The 20781-nt window shown below is 34.6% G+C and overlaps 1 pseudogene; it reads left to right on the forward strand.

The window, feature by feature from the left end:
* Window positions 1-2341: 2341 nt before the first annotated feature.
* Window positions 2342-20474, forward strand: LOC102895232 (annotated as a pseudogene).
* The last annotated feature ends 307 nt before the right edge of the window (window positions 20475-20781 follow it).

Below are 20781 nucleotides of genomic sequence, written 5' to 3' on the forward strand. Positions count from 1 at the left end.
TGAGTTGCCAAAATGTCAGTAAACTATTTAACTTTTAAAAATTCTCAATGTACAAAGTGCTAATATTAATAGGAAGTAAAAAGTCTACCTCTTGAGAAAATTAAATATAAATAGCCTTGCTTCCACTAATTTGGGTAAGAGTTGGAACATCTTTTTAAACTAGCTTTTATAAAGGAGATAAAATGAAGATGCCAAAGATTAATGCTGCCAATTTAAGTGGTCAGCATGCATCCAAAAGGCAAACATATAAATCTAAAGCAAATAGAAGTGCATTGCTTAAATTCTGCTTATCATTCTTTACATAATTGCCAGGAAGTTAACCATTATATTTTGCAAATCCATCACATCTTAAATTCATCCTGGAAAATTTCCTTCTTCCATTATTGTATTGGGCTTTTATGGACCTTTGATGGCTCTCACTGTAATCAGCATGGATGATCTACAGGATTAATGTAGTCTATAGTTCTGAGAGAAAGAGGATGAATATATTCTACATTATTCTTTAATTTTTTTTTTTCAATGCCTCAAAACAAAGAAGATGAGCTCTTAATCTGAGCCATGGCACTTTGCTTTCAGTGATTATAATTCTAGCAAGAAAAAATAAGTTAAGGATTTCCAACCACCTGTTGCTCAATAAAGACAAAGTAGTGAGCAACTTAAAAACTTTCATAATGCCCAAAGCTAAATGGTTTTAGCATTGGAAGAAATGCTTTAATATCATTTTAAAAAGTAAATCTGTTTTTATAATAAATAAATTTTCTGGTATCTATAACCTTCACCTATTGTCTCATATTTTTAGTCAATATTCTATTCAATTCATTAGTTATTTAATTAACAGATCCTTTATTTTTCAGGCACTGGGCTAAATAATAAGGCTAAAGAAAATGATATAGAACCATTTCCCATCTTTAAGAAATGTGTATTTTAATAGGTCAGATAAACATAAACTAATATAGGCAAAAAAAGGATATCATATATGTAATAATAGAAGCAGGTACAAGGAAGATTAGAGGTTCAAAGGAGTAAATGGTCAATTTGAGAAAGGGAAAGGAGTAAGGTGGAACATGAATATGATCCAAAGTCTCATAGAGAAGATGACTGTTGAGCTGAGTATTGAAAGATAACAGGTATTCTCTATGTATGTGTGCTGGTCCAAAAACATGTCCACATGTTCTTTGACACTCTTCTACCAAGAAGTAGAGTCTAAATTCCCCTCTCTTGAACATGAGTTGTTATTAACTACTCACTTCTACTGAATAGAATGCGACAGAGGTAACACTGTATGACTTTCAAAGCTGGTCGTAAAAGATGACTCTCTTGTTCTACTGAGACATATATTTTTGAAGGCCTGAGCCACCCTGTAAAAAGTCTGACTGTCCTGAAGTTGTCATGTTGAAGAGATCATTTCAAGAGACGGCATAAAGAGAGGTGCCAAGGAGCCAGCTGTTCCAGATTCCAGCTCTTTGAGTCATTCAAGCCCAAGAGCCAAACATATGAGTTAGCAAGTCTCAGACAATTCCAGTTCCAGCAACCATCTGATCACATCCACATGACAGATCTCACTCAGCAAGAACCATCTAGCTAAGCCCTGCTAAAATCCAAAGTGTTGGCAAGATTTATTACACAGCAGTAGGTAACTGGACCAGTAGACAGTGGGAGCAGCCTAAGACAAACTATGGAGGTTTAAAACATCCTGGTATTTCCAAGCAAGAAAAAGTAGCTGAGTATGGCCAAAGGATAGTTCAAGTCAGGACAAGGTAAAAGGCAAGACTAAAGAGGTTAGCAGAGGCCAGGTCATAAAGGTTCTATAATTTATGCCAAGGGGTTTGATTTTTATCCTGGAACAGAAGGATATTCATTTATATTGTGAAATATATTTATTTATGAAAATTAGTTTATTATTTGTGGAAATGTCAGAACATTATTTATTAATTTGTGAACGCACAAAAACATACTGTCTATGAGTTTAAGAAATAGCATGCTCTGTAAGTGTGCTTGTTTTGTTGGTATATCTCCTCGTTAGTCTCTGGAAACTCTGAAGAACTAACTGCTTAGATTAGCACTTCACTTTACTGAAATCTAAGCAACTCATCCTGTATAATGGCTTATCCAGACATATTATCGGTCAAGGATTATTTTCTAGTCAGCAGCTTCAGTTGCTCTGGCTTTATTTAGAATAATTTTGGTGCTTCATTGAAATGATTCATCTAAGTGCTATGTGCACGGTTAACCTTTTGTGACTATCAAGATTACTAAGAGTCTTTAATTGTAAGAACGCTAAGTGAAAGAGAGGTTAACGTGTTTGCCAAATTCACACAGCTATGTCACACAAAGGCCAAATATGAGATCTACACCTTTTTCTTCAAATAGTGGTTCTTTGCAGAACACTTTTGACTGGCCAACTAGTGACCATGTTGAAAAGAAACCAGAATTAAGTGGTAAAGTCCTTAATGCTTTCTTGCAATTATTTCCATTGAAAAAATTTAAGGTTTGGCAAATGCTGACATTTTGAAAATCCATAGCTGCTATTCATTATTATATGTGTAGCAGAAAATATGTATAATATTCAAAAAAGACAACAGAAGAAGAGAAGAGTTTCACAATACAGGTCTGTACTTAATATATTATGTATACATTTATTACCGTATTGTACTTCTAGATTAAAAGAAGACATTTGAAGAATGTGAGTAGATCCACCTAAGGTAAATTTGGGAAAACAGTATGTTACAGTGAAAAGACTGTGAACTCTAAAAGCAATATAACAGGGTATTAAATGAGGCTTATAGTATTGCCTCTGAATTTCAGCTAAAGCCCCAAGACTGAGAAAAATAGATGATAGGAACTTCCTACATCCTAAAGAAATGTGTTAGATACACTTATATGGGACTAATGTAAGGCAGCAAAATCAGTACAACAACTGACCCCAACTTCCTAACTATGTAGAAGAAAACAATTTCATCAAAGAGGTTAATCAAGGTAAAGTTGAAGTATGCTACCTGCCACCCTCCCACCTCCTGACCTCAAGATAAGTGAGAAGGAATAAGAGAATTGGCATAAATAGTAGAGATGTCTAAAAGGAAACACTGAGAATCTCACTCCCCAGCTAGCTATTGGGAGAACCTGACATATTTCCAGGACCTATGCAAACATGGAGACTTGTCCTTGCCTCTCACCTAGAAAGTGGTAAAAGTGAGAGGATGGATAAACTGATCTGAATAACAAGGTAAGTAGAGAGGGCAGCAATGGGAAGCAGACAGCACTTATATTGTTCTGTGAAGCAAGGAAGTTTGAATTTCCTCATGTCAAATGGATTCTTCAGAAGGTAGGACTCAAAACATATTGGTGACCCCAAGCAAAACAGCATCCCATAGGAAGAAGCTGGAAATGTGCCTCCCTGTGGAGGAATTGAAGTTTTAAGAAGTCCATTGGAAAGTGAATCCCGTGTCAGCCAGCATTTGTAAACTTGTCATAAAAGAGGACACAGATAGATGAATTACTAGAGCTTTAATGCAAGAGAGACATTACTTTCTCCTTCTACCTCCATCCCTCTCCAGGTCCCCTTTCCCTCAATACCGATTCTGAAGCAGCCAAGTACAGGATAAGTGGAGAGAATGAATGAAAGGCCTACAGCAGTTTTATCACTTTCGATCTCTAATATTCCTCTCAGGCCTTAGCTGAGGTAAAGGAAAAGCTTCGAATTAGATGGATGTTTGAAGATTTGTTTTAAGAAGGATTAAGCTTGATAATATCTGAAAATCAAAAATTTCCTTAAGCTGAAAGTGACTTAAAAACTGTGCAATCTCTTGATCAAGTGACGGGAGACACAAAGGATCTTTTTGGAATGCAAGCATGGAAGAAACAAAATGTTGTGTCCTGTTCTTATTATTACTTATCAGAATATTGCTTATTCAATAAAGTGGTTATACACACGGAAGTCTGAATATCAATACTATCCCTTCAGTTGTTTGAACCCAGCTTCATTTATGAAAATGGGTTAATAAGACCTATGTCATAGGTTGTTGGAAGGAATAACTGAGGAATAACTGAGGTAATCCAGGTATAACTTGTAGCACATCATTCATTATAGCATTCTGTTTCTTCCTCCTCTTATACCATATTTTAAAAAAAGAATTAGGACAACTTATAAGTAGGTTGCTTAATTAGAAATTAAAAATCAAAATAATTAAAAGAAATGAGTGGCCTATAAGCCAACAAATAAGCAGTTTCATGTATATGATTAGGCCTAAAATTTGAATTTATTAACGATCAAAACAAAAGAGTTATAAAATTATTAACTAATTAAAGGAAACTCTCCAGTTCTTTGAGATAGAAAAACACTTTGGGGGTGTTAAACTCTAAAAATAATTTTATTATATAAAATACTATCCAAGAAAATCTCCTTTTATTTAGAGCTTCCAAAATTTATAGTCCAATTACATTGTAAAGATTTGTTATTTTTGTCTGTAATTTGAAATTCACGAAGATGTTTTAGCCAGGTTCGTAAAAGCTATTTAAGCCACAAAATAGCTAATCTTTATAGCATTATCAATATTCCCTGAGTTCTATTTCCTGGTGAAACAGAGAACTTGAATATATCTTCTGAGTGTGTGTGTGTGTGTGTCTGTGTGCGAGCGCGTGTGCACGCGCACATACCTACACAGAAAATAGAGGACACTTTTTTTAAAAAATCTATTTTCTTTTAATTCATCAAATTTATTTTCAGTATCTTTTCTTTCCCACAGCATTGCCCACCCAGGTCAGGTCCACAACAACACGAGTGTTTTATCTCTCCAAATTATTTACTTTCCTTTCTCCAATCAAAAACACACATTGCCAAGGGCCAGGTGAGTTTACAAGGAAAATAACTGGATTAAATGAGTCCATACTGACCTGTAAATGCCTAAAAGCCATTTATTATTTCCAGAAATGTGGCACTATTACCAGAGTATTCTTTTTTTGAGCTCAAATATTTTAATTGTAGGAATTTCAGGGAGCATAAAAATAAAATAAAAAACAACTACCAAAACCTAATCAACATGGTCTATCCCTTAAAGCTTCAAGTCTTTGTACAGCACCCATGCAGCAATTTCCTGTGCTGGGAGGATGGAGCAACAGAGATAGCACTCAATTTGTGCATGAGCTTTATATGAAATGAGCCTTTATCATTTAAAGATTGACTTACTTTATTACAAAATCTCGTTCAATATATACCTCATCTATATTGTATTTTTAATTAAACTGGATAATTTTCAACATTTGTAAATGTTCCTAAATTGTTAATAATCAAGGCAAATGAGAAAGAAAAGTCTGCAATAGAATAGCCCTACTGGAAAAAAAAAAATCCACTTGTTTTGTCAAATAGGAATGAGCTATGGGTTGTCCAAAACAGAAGCCAAATAGCCTCTTAAACTGGTGCGGCCCACACAGCAAAGACAATACCCTTTTCAAAGAAGTTTGTGTTCTTTGTCTTTTCCAAGATTTTCAGTGTTTTGGAAATAACAATCAGGCTGTTCATTTATGTGTGATGAATGACTTTCTGAGCATCTCAGCTCTAAATTTAGAGAACTTTGGAAGTGGCAAATTGTCCCTGTAGCCAATGATGCTAAACAGGCTCCAGGGAGCAAAACTGCAGAAGAAGCAATGAAACATTTGTCAGCCACTCTTCATAACTTACCGTATTCCCTGTGAATTAAGGTGTTTTGTTTAAGAAATGTTGATGTTTATTTGGTTGGGGCAAAGCATGTGAAAGTGGTTTTCAAAAAGAAAGAATGTCCTTAAATTTTTCTAATCTCTCCTCATTTTTTAAAGGCTGCCTGGTATAATGGCCCACAAGACAGAAATCTGAATTTCAATACTATGTCTGTTAGTAAACACTCGTTGCGATGCTACTTAATCAATGAAGCTCTCCTTTTTCTTCACTTTTAAAACATGAAGAGTTACTCTATACTCCGTATGGTTCCCTCATATAACCCTGGCTATCTCCTTAAGCTGACTGTTTGTGCCACATGCTACTGCTGCCCCACAAAACCCAGTTCTGACTTAGGCAATTTTTTCAGACTTTGCTTTCAACATTGCAGTTTATACCTCCCAATGAGTCAGGAAAGAAGTCCTGAACCATTTTGCTGTAATATCTTAATTTGTCTGTCTACTACTCATCTCATTTTGTCACTTTGAGATGTGATAATACAATACTTTATGGCTGATTTAGAAATCCTGATGTTTGTTATTATTCGTTATTGTTTTCTAGTTCTCCCTACTCACAAGCTCCATACCTTTTAATCATAGCAAAAAAAAAAAAATTACCACATGATATTTTCTGTTATTTAGTACAAGCTACCTGGAAGCAATAGGCCAAGAAATTCCTGCTCCATCTAGTAAAGGAGAGGGGCATCTTTGAGTTCTAAAAAAAAAAAAAACTGTAATGACCCTTTGATCTTAATTTAAGCAATTCCATTATCTTCTACATCCTCTGAATTCAGTATCTAGGGTTCAGTTTTTTTTTTCTTTAATAGCTAGAGCCTATAAATCTACTTTGTAATAAATATATTGAGTATTCTTTCATAACCATTCTAAAATTATCTTTCTACTTTTATTACCCAGAATGTCCACTTTTTCTTCTTAGATAGTTCAATTTCCATTGTCTGATTCATTTAGATTTTGGATTCATCAGCACACTAGTGGGATCTGTGGCCCTAGTAATGGATGAGATCACTCAGCATGACCACAAGTTGAGAAGAAGGCTAAGGAGAGCAAACCAATATTTTAGGCCAGGCATACATAGAGGAGACATCAAAGAAAGAGATCAAAAAACATTCACAGTGGAAAGAAAAAGTTTAATATGGAAAAAAAAAATAGAGTGTTACCCAGGAAGCCAAGATAGAAGAGATATTTCATGTGGGAAGTGGGAGCAGGGTACATACAGGGAACAGAGTTCATGTTAAAAGATGATTTAAAGATATCTGACAATATAAAGATAATTAATAATGACAGTTGCCAAGTGATTGAACATGAATGGTAGATAAGTAAAGTTTCACCATGTTTACAGGTGAATGAAAGAAGAGTTAAAATGAAATAGGCAGAAGGAAAATGGTTCAAAGGAAATCATTTTTTGAACTGAGATTATTTAAGAATGTTTGTGGAAATAGCTAGCAGTGAGAAAAAGATAGAAGATATAGGAAAGAGAGTAAGTGAGGTAAACATGCTAAAAGCGGAGAGACAGATGAAATCTGGAATCCTACAACAATTTAAGTAAAAGTGAATCCCCCCAATAGAAACTTTTTTTCCCAATTAACTTTTCAGAGTTTTGCAGCTATTGTTTTTTTTTTCCCACACTAGTTACTTAGTGACCGCTTCTATATTTGAAGTTCTGTTTCACCTAGTATTTACCTAAGTAATAGCAATGCAGTGCCTTTTATCATTCTAGTGTATCAATGTGTCATAATGTTTACTATTATTCACCAATAAAAATTTTTGAAGAGTATGTTTTAAATGTAAACATTTAGGTTTTATATAAGTACTTCTGATTAAGCTGGTATTTTAATTTTTTACTCTTCAGATTCCTAGGTGATAAATAAGAAAATAATTTCCTTAATTTATAACATACTTTAAAAAGCACAATTAGAAGAAATGCATTCCTCCTGAAACTAAAATACACCACAACAGAGATTTGATGGAGGGAAGGACATACTTTAAAAAATTTGTTTCTCAGATAAAGTATCTGCCAAAGCTTTGAAAGGGGCATTGCTAAAGCTCTCTTATATTAAATAACATCCTACCAACAAACACTATGAGGTTAATGTTCAGTTTTGCTGGAGTTTATCTGTTGCCTGACAAAATAATTGGATCTAAGATAATCGTTAAAATCACAGGCTACTAAGTTGCACACTGAAGAGAAGAATATAGGTCTTGGTCTTTTAACACGAGGAAAAGGAGCTTCAGTTAACTTACCAATCACTTCCTTGGATATAGCTTCCTATTTTGGATTAAATACTAGAAGTAATAAAAGTGTTGCAAATTAAGCAGCAGCTCTGTTTACAGAAACTCTACTTGAATGAGTATTAAAGCATAATGTAATTTAAATGTGACATCTGATGGAAACAGATCAGAGTATCATCACAAGCATCTTTCTTCATAGTCTCATTTCAAAACAATTCCAGGTCAGCTTCCGTGGGAAGCTCCATGATGAATTAAAAGGTAAGAACTCACATAGCCTAAAGCAGGGAGTCTGTAGTGTTTCTTCCCCACTTGGAAAAAAATTAGTTTCAATCCTCAGTGTGAGGGAATATAGATTGGTTTTCTATTTAGACCTAAGGTTGTGTAAACCATCCTCCTCCCCTTCCCCACAGTGCTCCTAGATCTTCTTGAGGAAGAAAGCACTGCAGGGCACCAATTGACCACTTTCAGTGGGATCTCGCAGCTTTGTTCTACAACTCCAGTAAATTAGAAAGACAAGCTAACCTTAAAAAGAAAGTTCAGAATAGATGAAAATACCCTCCTTTCAACCCATAAACAACCTATTATAAATAAATCTGGAACCATTCAGGCTTTTAGATGAAGCTGTGTGAACAACTGGAGATAGGCAGAAGTTTATGGCCACAACATAATCATATTAAAAGGAGGAATTAACGTCAATAGCTAGAGTCTTATTCCTAAAATACAGGTTGTAAAACCCAGGATTAAACTTAGAAATATGTATTTTTAACAAGTAAATTTCTTAATTGTCAGTAAAAAGTAAGCATAAAATTGATAAAATTTGAAGTCATGTTTAAATATTTTAATTTTTATCAGTTTCTGCTACCTGATTTCAATAATTCAAGTAAATCAAAGCTTTTAGAAGCAAGTGATGATTTTAGGTTTTCTACAAGTACAGATTATAATATCTATAAAGATTATGTTGTACATGTACCACAAGAAATTAAACAAATTTCCTATTAATTCATCTATAATGAAATGTCTCTTGAATCTCATTTTCAAGAGAAGCTTAACAAATAATTTTTTAATATATGCTAACATATACAAGGAGTCTTATAACTTGCTTTATTCTTTGATGGCTAGGATCCTCAGAAGAAATATGCAGTCCATCTATAGGTGCATGTAAAATAGCCAAGATATGGAGGCAAACTGGATGTCCATCAAAGGATAAATGGATAAAGAAGAGGTGGTACATATACAATGAAATATTACCCAAGATAAAAAAGAATGAAATCTTGCCATCGGCAACAACATGGATGGATATAGAAGGTGCTGAGTGGAGTGAGTCAGACAAAGATAAATGTCATGTAGTTTCATTTATATGTGGAATCTAAAGAACAGCATAATGATCAAATAAAACAAAAATAAGCTCATAGATACAGAGAGCATTTTGATGGTTGCCAGATTGGGGGTTGGAGGCAGAGGGTAGATGAGCGAAGTGGGGAGGGTATTAAGAGGTACAAATTGGTAGTTACAAAATAGTCATGGGGATGTAGAGTGTAGAATATAGCCTAGGGAATATAATCAGTAGTTTTGTAATAACTATGTATGGTGTCAGATGGGTATTGGATTTATTGGGGTGATCACTTCACAGGTCATATGAATATCTAATCAGTGTGTTGTGTCACCTGAAACTAATATAATATTGTATGTCAACTGTAATTGAAAATTTTTTAAAATATTTTTAAAAAGAAGAGTATGTTTTTTTTCTTTACTAATTTTACCATGGACTTTATCATATTTATTCTTTCACCTCAAATACTTCATCTATTTACTTTTTAAATTTTATAACAGTATAGTCTTATGGATATTTATTTTATACTTTGAATTATAACTCATACTAGTTTACTTATTTTGATGCTCAGATTTTCCCAGTTTTGGCCACTGAGAGCTCTCTCAATTGGCTCCTATGTCCTATTGACACACACTCATTATTGTATTTTTTTCCTTTTCAAATACTTTTTTACTTTCTGGCACTAGTAGATTCTCCAGGATCATCTTGTGTATTTTCTGCTCCAGTACTAGAATCAAACATTTCTCCAAGGAGCTCTAATTCATTTTAATAAGAAATGGTATTAGAAACCAAGATCTGGGCATTAAGTGTATCATTGCTTCCAGATTCTCTCAGCTAACAGAACAAAGAAATATGTGTGCGTATACTAACCCATACACGCACGCGCACACACACACACACACACACACACACAGAGCTGTAAATATTCTTATTTGCAACCATCTGCATCTCTACTAACTAAAGACGAGTTTATACTGATGTCTCTAATCCATTACCCCATGGATCATTCTAGACTCCTTCACTTGTTTATTCATATAGTCTTACTCCAACAGTTAGACATCTGGCTCTCACTATCCACCACCATTTACTTAATCATTCAATTCCAGTATACACATATAGAAGTTTCAGAATTATTAACCCATCCCCTCATTAGAAAAAAAAAAATTGTCAGTTAGAGTATGAACAGTGCTTATGTGCAGTTCCTTTTGCTGTTAGTTTTACAGATGTCACTCATTTCCAAAAGTACTGAGGTCAGCACGTTTCCCTCCCGCCCCATTCAGTGAGGTTATTTCATACATTCATAATATGGATAATTTCTCTTGTCAGTGTGTACAATCCTTCCTGGGAAATACTAACCCCCTAAATTTTTTAAAAATTATATTTGTGTACATTAAGCTTCACCTTTTATGCTGTAAAGTTCTATGAATTTTGCCAATGCATGGTGTCATGTGTCATACCAAAGAGTTTTACCACCCTACATGTATCCTCGGTGATTCACCTATTCCCCTCCACCACCAAAGTCCTGAAAACCACTGTCACTATAGTTTTTCCTTTTCCAAACTGTCATATAGTTGGACTCATACAGCATGTAGCTTTTTCAGATGGGCTGCTTTAACTTAGCGAAATACAATTCAGATTCATACCCAAGTCTTTTTTGTGCTTTGATAGTTTCTTCCCTTTTGTTTATTGTTGAATAATATTCCATTATATGGATGTACTACACACATTTTATTCATCCATCTATTGAAGGACATCTTATTTTTTCCAGTTTTTGGTGATTATGAATAAAGCTACTATAATAAAGCTAATATAATATCTACAGGATTTATGAATCTACACTCAATCTAGAACGATTCATTAAAATTACCATGCTAGTGTTGCTGCCAGTTTATGGCTCCAGTGACTCTCTGGATTTACTTGTCTACAGATTTCTGGGTGGCAATTTCTCCTGTGACCTCAGTTATCTGATGGGTTCAAAAGTTGTTGATTTTTCACTTGTTTAGCTTTTTCTTATTGTAAGGATAAAACTGCAGATTTCTAAGCTTTTTACATGTTGGAACTGAAATCAGTAGTGCTATTGATTTTTTTATCTTTTTATCAAATCTATCCACATTATAAGTTTTAATAAATAAAGAAAAGTACATACAGGCAGAAAATAAATATTAACCTATAATTCTATCACTTAGAGCCACAGTTTCTTCCTCAAGACTTATTTGTATTCAACTTTTTAATCTTATTTTCTTATTTCCCATGTTTTAAAAAATTACCCACAAATATTGATGTATCTTACATAAGTCTGCCAAGTTCTGCTTCATATTTTGCAGAATGTGGAGCTAAGTATGCATTGTCCTTTTCTTTTTTTAAACTTTGCAACTAGTAAAAATGTCTCTAGACATTGTCATAAAAAATTAAAGATTTTTACTAAGTTCTACTCATTCAGTTACTATATTTTCTAGACATGTTCACTTATTTTGTAAAATTTGCTAATAGTCTCAGCACATGCACACATATGTTCAGGAAGCCTCTCAGCTTCAAACACTTGAGACATATAATTGTATAAAATAGTGAAACATAAACATACAGATGAGTGAAAAATGAATGACAGTTGGTGTCTCTATAAAAATTTGTTTACATGAAAACTAAATGAATGCTTTTGGAAGAATTAAATAAAGATCATCAAATAAGGAGTGAGCTATGAAATAAAAAAATTTGATGAAAAATTTCTAAAAATCTAGAAAAAGTTTGCAAGAATTATTTTACTGTAAAAACTATAAAAAGTAAATAATAAATATTTTATATCATTTATATTATGTCTTTATATAATGTTTTCATTATGGCTTTATATTGTCTATGTTAGAAATTTGACTTGGAATCCCAATCATTTGAACAAACTCCATAATAACAGCTAACACTTAACTTCACACTCACACATATTAAACACAGTTCTAAATGTTTTATATATATTATACTTTTAATTCTTACAACAATTCCATAACATAAGTTCCATGTGTACCCCCTTTTTGTAGAAACAGATATAGAGGCCATAATAAACTGACCCCAAGATACAAAATTTAAGGACGTTAAAGATGTAGTTGTACATCTATACATCCCATGTTTGTATAGATCAATTATCAAGTTATGAAGAAAAGTGTGGCAGTTTAATAAAAAGTTAAACATAAGTTTAGAATACAACCCAGTAATTCTACTTTTAAGATCCTACCTAAGGGAAATGAAATCATATGTCCACACAAACACTTACATGTGAATGTTCATAGCAAAATTATTCATAATTGGCAAAATGTTGACACAACTCAAATGTCTATAAGTGAATGGATAAACAAAATGTGGTTCATCCATACAATAAAATATAATTCAGTAAAAAAGTAATGAAATACTGATACATGCTATAACATTAATGAAACGCAAAAATATTATGCAAAGTAAAAGAAGCCAAAAAAAACCCAAAATATAACATTGTATGATTTCATACATGTGAAATGTCCAGAAAAGACAAATCTAAGGATACAGAAAGTCAATTAGTATTTTCCTAGAGCTAGAAATAAGAATGAGAATTAATTCTAAATGAACATAATGCATCTTACTGGGATGATAGAAATGTTCTAAAACTGAATTGTGGTAATGGTTATATAATTCTGAAAATACATAAAACTCATTGTGAATTTTAAGTGGAGAAATTTTATGATATGTAAATTATATCTCAATAAAATTTTTAAAACTTATAGATAAGACTTGGATAGCAAAGATGGTTGCACAACATTTGAATGTACTAAATGTCACTGAATTGTACACTCTTAAATGTTTAGGTTATGGAAATTTCACATAAATAAAAATGAAATAACTAAAAAGTTATGGACACAGTCAGAATTTATAGTTTTTGGTATATATTTTTAAGTTTGCTTAATTATGTACTTATTTATTTATTTATTTATTTTTATATATGCAATTCATATTCATTATATAAAAAGCTGGAAAGAAAAAAAAAACTTTTGAATTGCCCATTATTCCATCACCTAGCAATAACCTCAGTTAATCTGAGAGCATATATCCTGCCAATCTTTTTTCTGTGTATTTTCATAAAAATGTAATTACATTACTTATGTAGTTTTGTAATATGCTTTCGCAGCTTAATATACATAAATGTTATACTATGACAATAAGATGACAGGGTTTTGATGTTTGCAAACCAAATACCCACCTCACTTAAATGTAAAACTTACTTTGTGAGATATAAAATGACCAACGCACCAAGTACAGACAAACTTGCAAGATATTTGGTCCGGTCCAAAACATCCACAGAGACATTCAGTCTATGCCAAAAAGTCTTTGATAATTGGTCTTGTCCCAGATGTCTATGCTCAGGATTGTCCATGGGTTCAGATAGTCTATAACATTTATTTACATTTTGGGTTTACAGGATTAATACATGAAAAATGCTATCACGTTTTATTGGTCCAATAATTGCATTGTGATTGCCAATAATTACTCTTCTAACTCAGTAGCCCAGCTGAAAATGGAACATAGAATTAGGCTGATGGATCAGTGTGGACCACGGTCTCTGTGGATGTATTGACAATACCAATAAATAAGGACCTTTTGGCATGGACAAAATGTCTCTATGGCTATTTTGCACAGGACTGAACATCTGCTAATCCACACTCAACCACCGCTCTCTGTATACCGCATGCTATGGACTGAATTGTGTCCCCCCCAAATTCACACACTGAAGCCGTAACCCCAATGTGACTATATTTGAAGGCCTATAATTAAGGTTAAATGAGGTCTTAAGGTTGGGTCCCTAACCCCATAAGATTAGTATCCTTATAAGATGAGACACCAGAGAGCTTGCTCTCTGTCTGCCATGTAGGAACACAGCGAGAAAAGTGGCCATCTGCAAGCCAGGAAGAAAATCTTCACCAGAAATCAAATTGCACAACACCTTAAGCTTACAATTCCCAGCCTTCAGAACTGTGAGAAAATAAATTCTATTATTGAAGCCACCCAGTCTGTGATACTTTGTTATGGCCACTAGAGCTAATTAATATACCCTACCTTTCAGGCACTCCTAACTCCTGAACTAATCAAGAAACTATACAATAACCTCTCTTGAGTATGAACTATTATATTTCACGCATTGTATTGGGTACTTTAAATGTGTTATTTCATTTTATTCTTAGAATCCCATGAAGTTATTCTACAAATGAGGAAATCAGGGTTCAAAAAGGAAAAGTCAAAGTCACACAGCTAGTAAATGCCAAAGTTTAACCTTGAACCCAGGCTACATACGTGTCCTACAATTCACTGCCAATAGAACAGGAGACTGCTAGAGCTCAGAGACTGTGCTAGGAATTAATAGTGTAGACTATTTCCAACACAAATTTTTACCTAGATTATTGATTACCTGCTAACTACCATTTATGAAAGACCATAAATGCCAGGACATAGACAATTTTATTTTATCCTGTTGTCCAGAAGTCAGCTAACTTTTTTTTTCTGTAAAGGGGAAGACAGTGTATATTCTAGGCTTTGTGGGTTATATGGTGTCTCTGACAACTACTCAACTCAGCTGCTGTAGCAGAAAAGCAGCCATAGGCAATAAGAAAGTGAATAAGTATGTCTGTGTTAAAGTTAATTTCATTTATAAAAACAGATAGTAGGTTGTATTAGGTCCTCATGCCATAGTTTGTATTAGGTTCTCCTGCCATCAATAATAATAAGTGATTGAAAGTGCTTGAGAAGGATTTAGTCAAAGATGTCTTTTTTTGAGGATGAATTTGTTAGTAATGTATATGATGATTTGGAGGAGGAAGGAAACACAGGCAGAGAAAGCTTAAGAAGACTAAGACTCAATAGACTTGGTAGAAGGCATGAAAAGAAAGGAGAAATGTATATAAAATATAAATATGTCAGATTTTTAGATCACATGTTGATCCCCTTTACAATTTAGAACTTTCCCTTTTGAAAATGCACAAGAATAGATTATGTGTTAGTTTAAATCAATAAGTGATTTTTTTCTTTATATTTTTCTTTCTTGGTAAAAAAACAAATTCAATAACCAAAGAGCTTAAAGATCTTTAAAAGCAAATCTCCCCCTTTGATATGTGTGTGTGTGTTTTATAGTCCAAGAAACCACAAGAACGAAGTAATCAAAAAAAAATCCATAAGTGTCTTTATTTGTAATCACATTACTTAGTAAATCAACCAAAAAATGAGGATGTGAAAATAAGGATGATGTTGAGGAGTTTGTGCCTCACAAATTGCCATAGCTCTAACACAAAGTATTGTTGATGAGTTAGAATAAAACCATTCAGTTACAGAATCTTCTTTAGGAGGAGATAAGAAGTAGGCCACTCGGTCCTTTACTTCTCTCCATTAAATCCTCTTTAGAAAATGTTGGCGTGAAAATTTCCTTGTGAAGCAATGAGTGGGCAGAGTTGACTAAACCGTTTAGCAGATGGAGAGGAGAAAACCCAGGGAGATTTTAATTTACTTGGTCAAGATCATTCAATTAAACATCGCTTTATCTAGGAAAAAGACAAAACACTATGAATTTCTAACTACATGATCTTACAGCCACAAACTGGAAAGTGAACAATCCAGTTAATGAGCCAATTTTTGTCTATGTGATGACAAAACATTGGTTTGACTCATATTACTTTTAAATTAGCCAGCTGTTTAGGTAACATCACGCAGAACAACTGGCATACCAGAGCCATTAAGTCTTCCAATTTAATTTTATTGCCTTATAACTGTTAGCAAAAAAGCATTCACTCATTCGTTCATGCATTGTTTACTGGTTAAACACTTATTGAGCACCAATTGTTTCCCAGAGCAGGGACTGTGCTTAATAATAAAAGAAATACAGAGAAGAGTGATACATAACCACTACCTAGGAAGATTTTACAATCAGATGGGGAATATGACAATGAAACAAATATTGATAAATAAATGGCAGAATGTAACTAGTGATATAGGTTGACTTAAAGTCAGGTGCTTACAATCTACAGGGCTTCTCTCTTTGAGAAAAGATCTTTTGATACTATTCTGATAAGTTGGATTCAGGTCCTAGTACTGCTACTAAACAACTCTTTGCTATTCGCTTAGTCACAACTTTTTTGGGCCTCAGTATCCTTATCTAGGAAAGAATAAGTTGCATTAAATGTTTGTTAATGTTTTTTCTACCAATACTATCTTAAGTTTAAATATTTTAAATTGAGGAAGGAGATGAATTAGAGTAATTTCAAAGAATAAATGAACCTATGATGAAAAAGGTGGACAACTAGATATTCTTGAAGACACAACAATAGATCTTAATTGATGCAGATGAGTAAGGAACACTCTCTGAGTAAGAAACAGCATGAGCCAGCTATACATGTAAAAATAATAAAAATAAAAATAAACCATAAACAATGCCTACATTTGTGGGGTCAATGTCTGAAAAAAAATCTGCTCAGAAAACTGGATGGAGGGGGCAGACTGAAAACAAATAGAACTGTTGATAACCAGTATTTGGTGAGGAAAAAAAGATATTCTTTGGGTCATCCTCTCTTCTGCATAGACAGCCGAATGGGGAGAGGGAAAGTATCAAAGTGGGAAAAGCTATCTAGTTCAGGAGCTGACATCTAGCAGGTCATTCATGGATACTGAGAAGCCACAATAGCACTAGTAGCAGAAAGAAGTATCCTTGCTCCCACAGCACAAGGAGATGGAAAGAGGTGCAGGGATTTCCCAAGACTCAGTTTCCATACATAATGTGTTACAGATGGCTGGGATCAACTTATGGAAATGTCTAGGACTATAGCTGATTAGGTCAAAGTCAACCAAATGAGTGAACATCATTAAGAGGGACCTGAAGTTTAGTTCACAACAACACCAGGAATGAGGAAAAAGATCTTTAGTTCAATATTTGTGTTGGAAAGACCGTTATAAAGGGAAACAAACAACCTCTCTTTTTTGAGTTAAAATTAGCAAGTTAATCTCATTTAGAGCAGCAAAAAACAGAAGCTTTCTAACCTGAGTTTTGAAACCTTTGAAAGCTTAAGAGTATGTTAGACACTTGAAGAATTGACCTCTTTCTCTGATTTCTCGCTAATGATTTTTATCACAGAGGGGGCAAAAACAACACATTTAGAAGTTTAAAGGACCAAGTATAAAACTAAAGAACTATTAGCAGTGGCTCAGCCTGGGTTTGGTGGTGGGCTGTAGGTATGGATCTATATCCTGAGAATAGATCTAAGGCATAAAGTCTTCTATAAATGGGAGTTGCCAGATGTTCTTCCCTCTCCCTCAAATACAACCCAATTTCTCTTCTTTCTCTCACCCCTCCCCACAAGAAGAAAGAAACAAGTCCTAGAAAGTCACTCTGAACCTTTCTTTTTGTTAGAGACAAAGGGAAACTTCAGGGAAGTCAGTATCAGTGAATACACCGGGGAATCTATCCTGTCACATTTAGGAAATAGCAATGACAAAAGGCAGTTCAAAAAGTTACCAGATCAGTATTGGAAGAACCCTATGGAACAGAGGAAGAGCAGGGAAGAACCCTTCTAAGAATAGACTCAACTAATATTTGCTGCCTCTACCCTCAGGAACTGTAGTATATCCAGAAATTAGGAGGAAGAACAACCATGTCATATAAATCTGGATAAATATGATCCTCGAGTGCTTCTAGAATTAACATCTGATCCAGCCGAGATTGGGTTTGGGTATCATGAGCAAGTCCTGCGAGGTGCATTATCATGATATTGAAATCCTTTGAAGAGACTGTGGAATAATAAGCAGCTGTGTGATATGTTCTGCTTCAACAGGCTTGGTAGTGATGGCTTTGTTGAGGGTTAACTCTCTCTATAACTTGTAGAGCACCATGGCTAGCTCTAAGCACTAGGAGATATTTAACCAAACCAAATATGTCTAATACACAATATATTAAATGCACGTGGAATCGGGTAAATAAAATGTTCTCGTATTCCCTTCTCTTTGATGTTGTCCTAGAAACACCCATGAACCAAGCCTCATCTTCTTGCACTTTATGGTTTCGTTAGCATCTGAGCATAAGGTGGGGTTGAGGTGAAAACTGAAGTCCCTACAAGCCTAGCTGTGGAATGTGCCTAAGGGGAGCAGCACACCATCATGTTCAATGACTCATGGGCATTTCCAGAACAATCTAGGAGGATTGCTTTGTGGGAGATTAATGACCTAAGGGATCATTTGAAAGAACTGTTTGTTAATAGGATCATTACTGAATCATAGTCCATATGCCTCCCCAATTGTGATAGTGATAAAAAAGTCTGAAAAAAAAATTGAGAGTGTGTGAATTATCATACTGTTAATTGCTGAATTAAGAGTGATCAATAGACTTCTTATAGAGAACACCTAGAGTTCACCTTGTTAGATTTGCAAAATGGGTATTACCAGATAGCAGCTATAGTTGATGAGGATAAAGAAAAGAGAGCTTTTATCTGAAGACCAAGGTTTTAACCATTTGAAATGATGCTTTAGGATCTCTCAGGAGGCCCTATTGTCAACCCACAATAGAAAAGTTGTTTGTGACAGGAACTAGCTTCAGGTATATTCTTCCTTGATCAGAAACATCTACAATTTCTTAAGGGTAATATGTGAATTACTTCTCACCTGTGTGTTAGCAAAGGTCACTGCTACTCAAAAAGTAGTTGCTTTTTATGGCCCCCCATATATCCTCAATGCTCACCTCTAAGCAGAAGGCTGCTTGCTATGAATAAACGCAACTCCTTATTTGCCACTTTTTTTTTTTTTCTGGCTTGGTAACACAATATGCCAGCTATCAGGGCATAACGAAGTGATATTTCATTTCCCTTGAAGCAGGACTCAACCAGTGAAGTATATTCCTCTCTCTCTTGAGATAATTCTAAAATATAATATGCACATATTCCTGGAATTTTGTAATGGAACTAAGCTCAGTTTCTCACAGTTGTGTAATTTACTCTCTATTGCCTTCCTTCTCTTTCTTGCTTCCCTTCCCTACTACCTTACTGTGTTTTCTAGGACCACCTCCCTGCTGACTCTCAAATCTCTCAGTGTTTGCTTCTGGGGGAATCCAAACAAAGACAGTGAATAACAAGCCTGGTTATAAATCGATCTTGAATATTTTTTGCTCTTGATTGTGCCTAAAGATTAGGAACACGAACATATGTACACACTTTTAATTTAAACACAAAGTTTCTCTTTTTTCTACTCTTTGTCCACAATGAGAAGAAAAGGCAGAAGTCTATACTATCAGTACACAACCCATATCTCACCTATCAGTTGGTCATCCGAGCATCTGAGGAAATAGATACTTATCTGAGGAATAAGAGTTTAAGTGTGCAGCTTGTAGGTCCTTTAAAAACTAGCAGCTCACTTTTTTGTGATGGGTTTCCCACCAAAAAACAAGTGTCATGAAAACCACTGCTAAATCTAAGCCAAATTAGGAAAGTAAATGACTCATATCAACATCGTTGTCATTGGACACGTAGATTCTAACAAGTCTACCACTATTGGTCATCTGATTTACAAATGTGATAGAATCAAAAAAAGAATAATTTAAAAATTTGAGAAGGAGGCTGCTGAAACTGAACAGGGCTCCTTCAAGTATGCCTGGGTCTTGAATAAATTGAAAGCTGAACGTGAGTATGGTATCACCACTGATATCTCCCTGTAGAAATTTGAGACTAGCAAGTATTATGTGACCATCATTGATGCCCCAGGACACAAAGACTTTATCAAAAACATGATTACAGGCACATCTCAGGCTGACTGTGCTGTTCTGATTGTTGCTGCTGGTGTTCGTGAGTTTGAAGCAGGTATCTCCAAGAATGGGCAGACCCATGAGCATTCCCTCTGGCTGGCACACAGTGCGAAACAACTAATTGTTGGTATTAACAAAATGAATTCCACTGAGCCATCCTACCACCAGAAGAGATACAAGGAAATTGTTAAGGAAGTCAGCATCTACATTAGGAAAATTGGCTACAACTCTGACACAGTAGCATTTGTGCCAATTTCTGGTTGGAATGGTGACAACATGCTAGAGCCAAGTGCTAACATGCCTTAGTTCGAGGGATGGAAAGTCACCTGTAAATATAGCAATGCCAGTGGAACCATACTGCTTGAAGCTCTGGATTATGTCCTGCCAGAAACTTGTCCAATCCAGCCCACAGGGACGGTACCAGTACCATAATTTTGTAGACATCTTGGAGAAGCAGACTTTATATGGGGTTACCTGGGTATACATAAGATTTTACCAGTTGCCGCCAGGTGTAACAAGCTTCAGGTATAACAATGCCCTCCAGCCAAAGATCCAAGAACACATTTAATTGAGCAAGTGGGTTTATTACTGGTTGCTTAAAGAGAAAACAAGCATTATGGGGAATCCTCAGGTGTCTCAGTAAGAGAGTGTCAGAAAGGATTTATAAAAATATCCGGATTTTGGTTGAGTGATTTTGGAGAGGGTTCAAGGAAGTAGAGCTTTGCTGTGAATTTAGTGC

The sequence above is a fragment of the Pteropus alecto genome, unplaced genomic scaffold (genome assembly GCF_000325575.1).
Source record: "Pteropus alecto unplaced genomic scaffold, ASM32557v1 scaffold33, whole genome shotgun sequence".
NCBI classification, from domain to species: domain Eukaryota; kingdom Metazoa; phylum Chordata; class Mammalia; order Chiroptera; family Pteropodidae; genus Pteropus; species Pteropus alecto.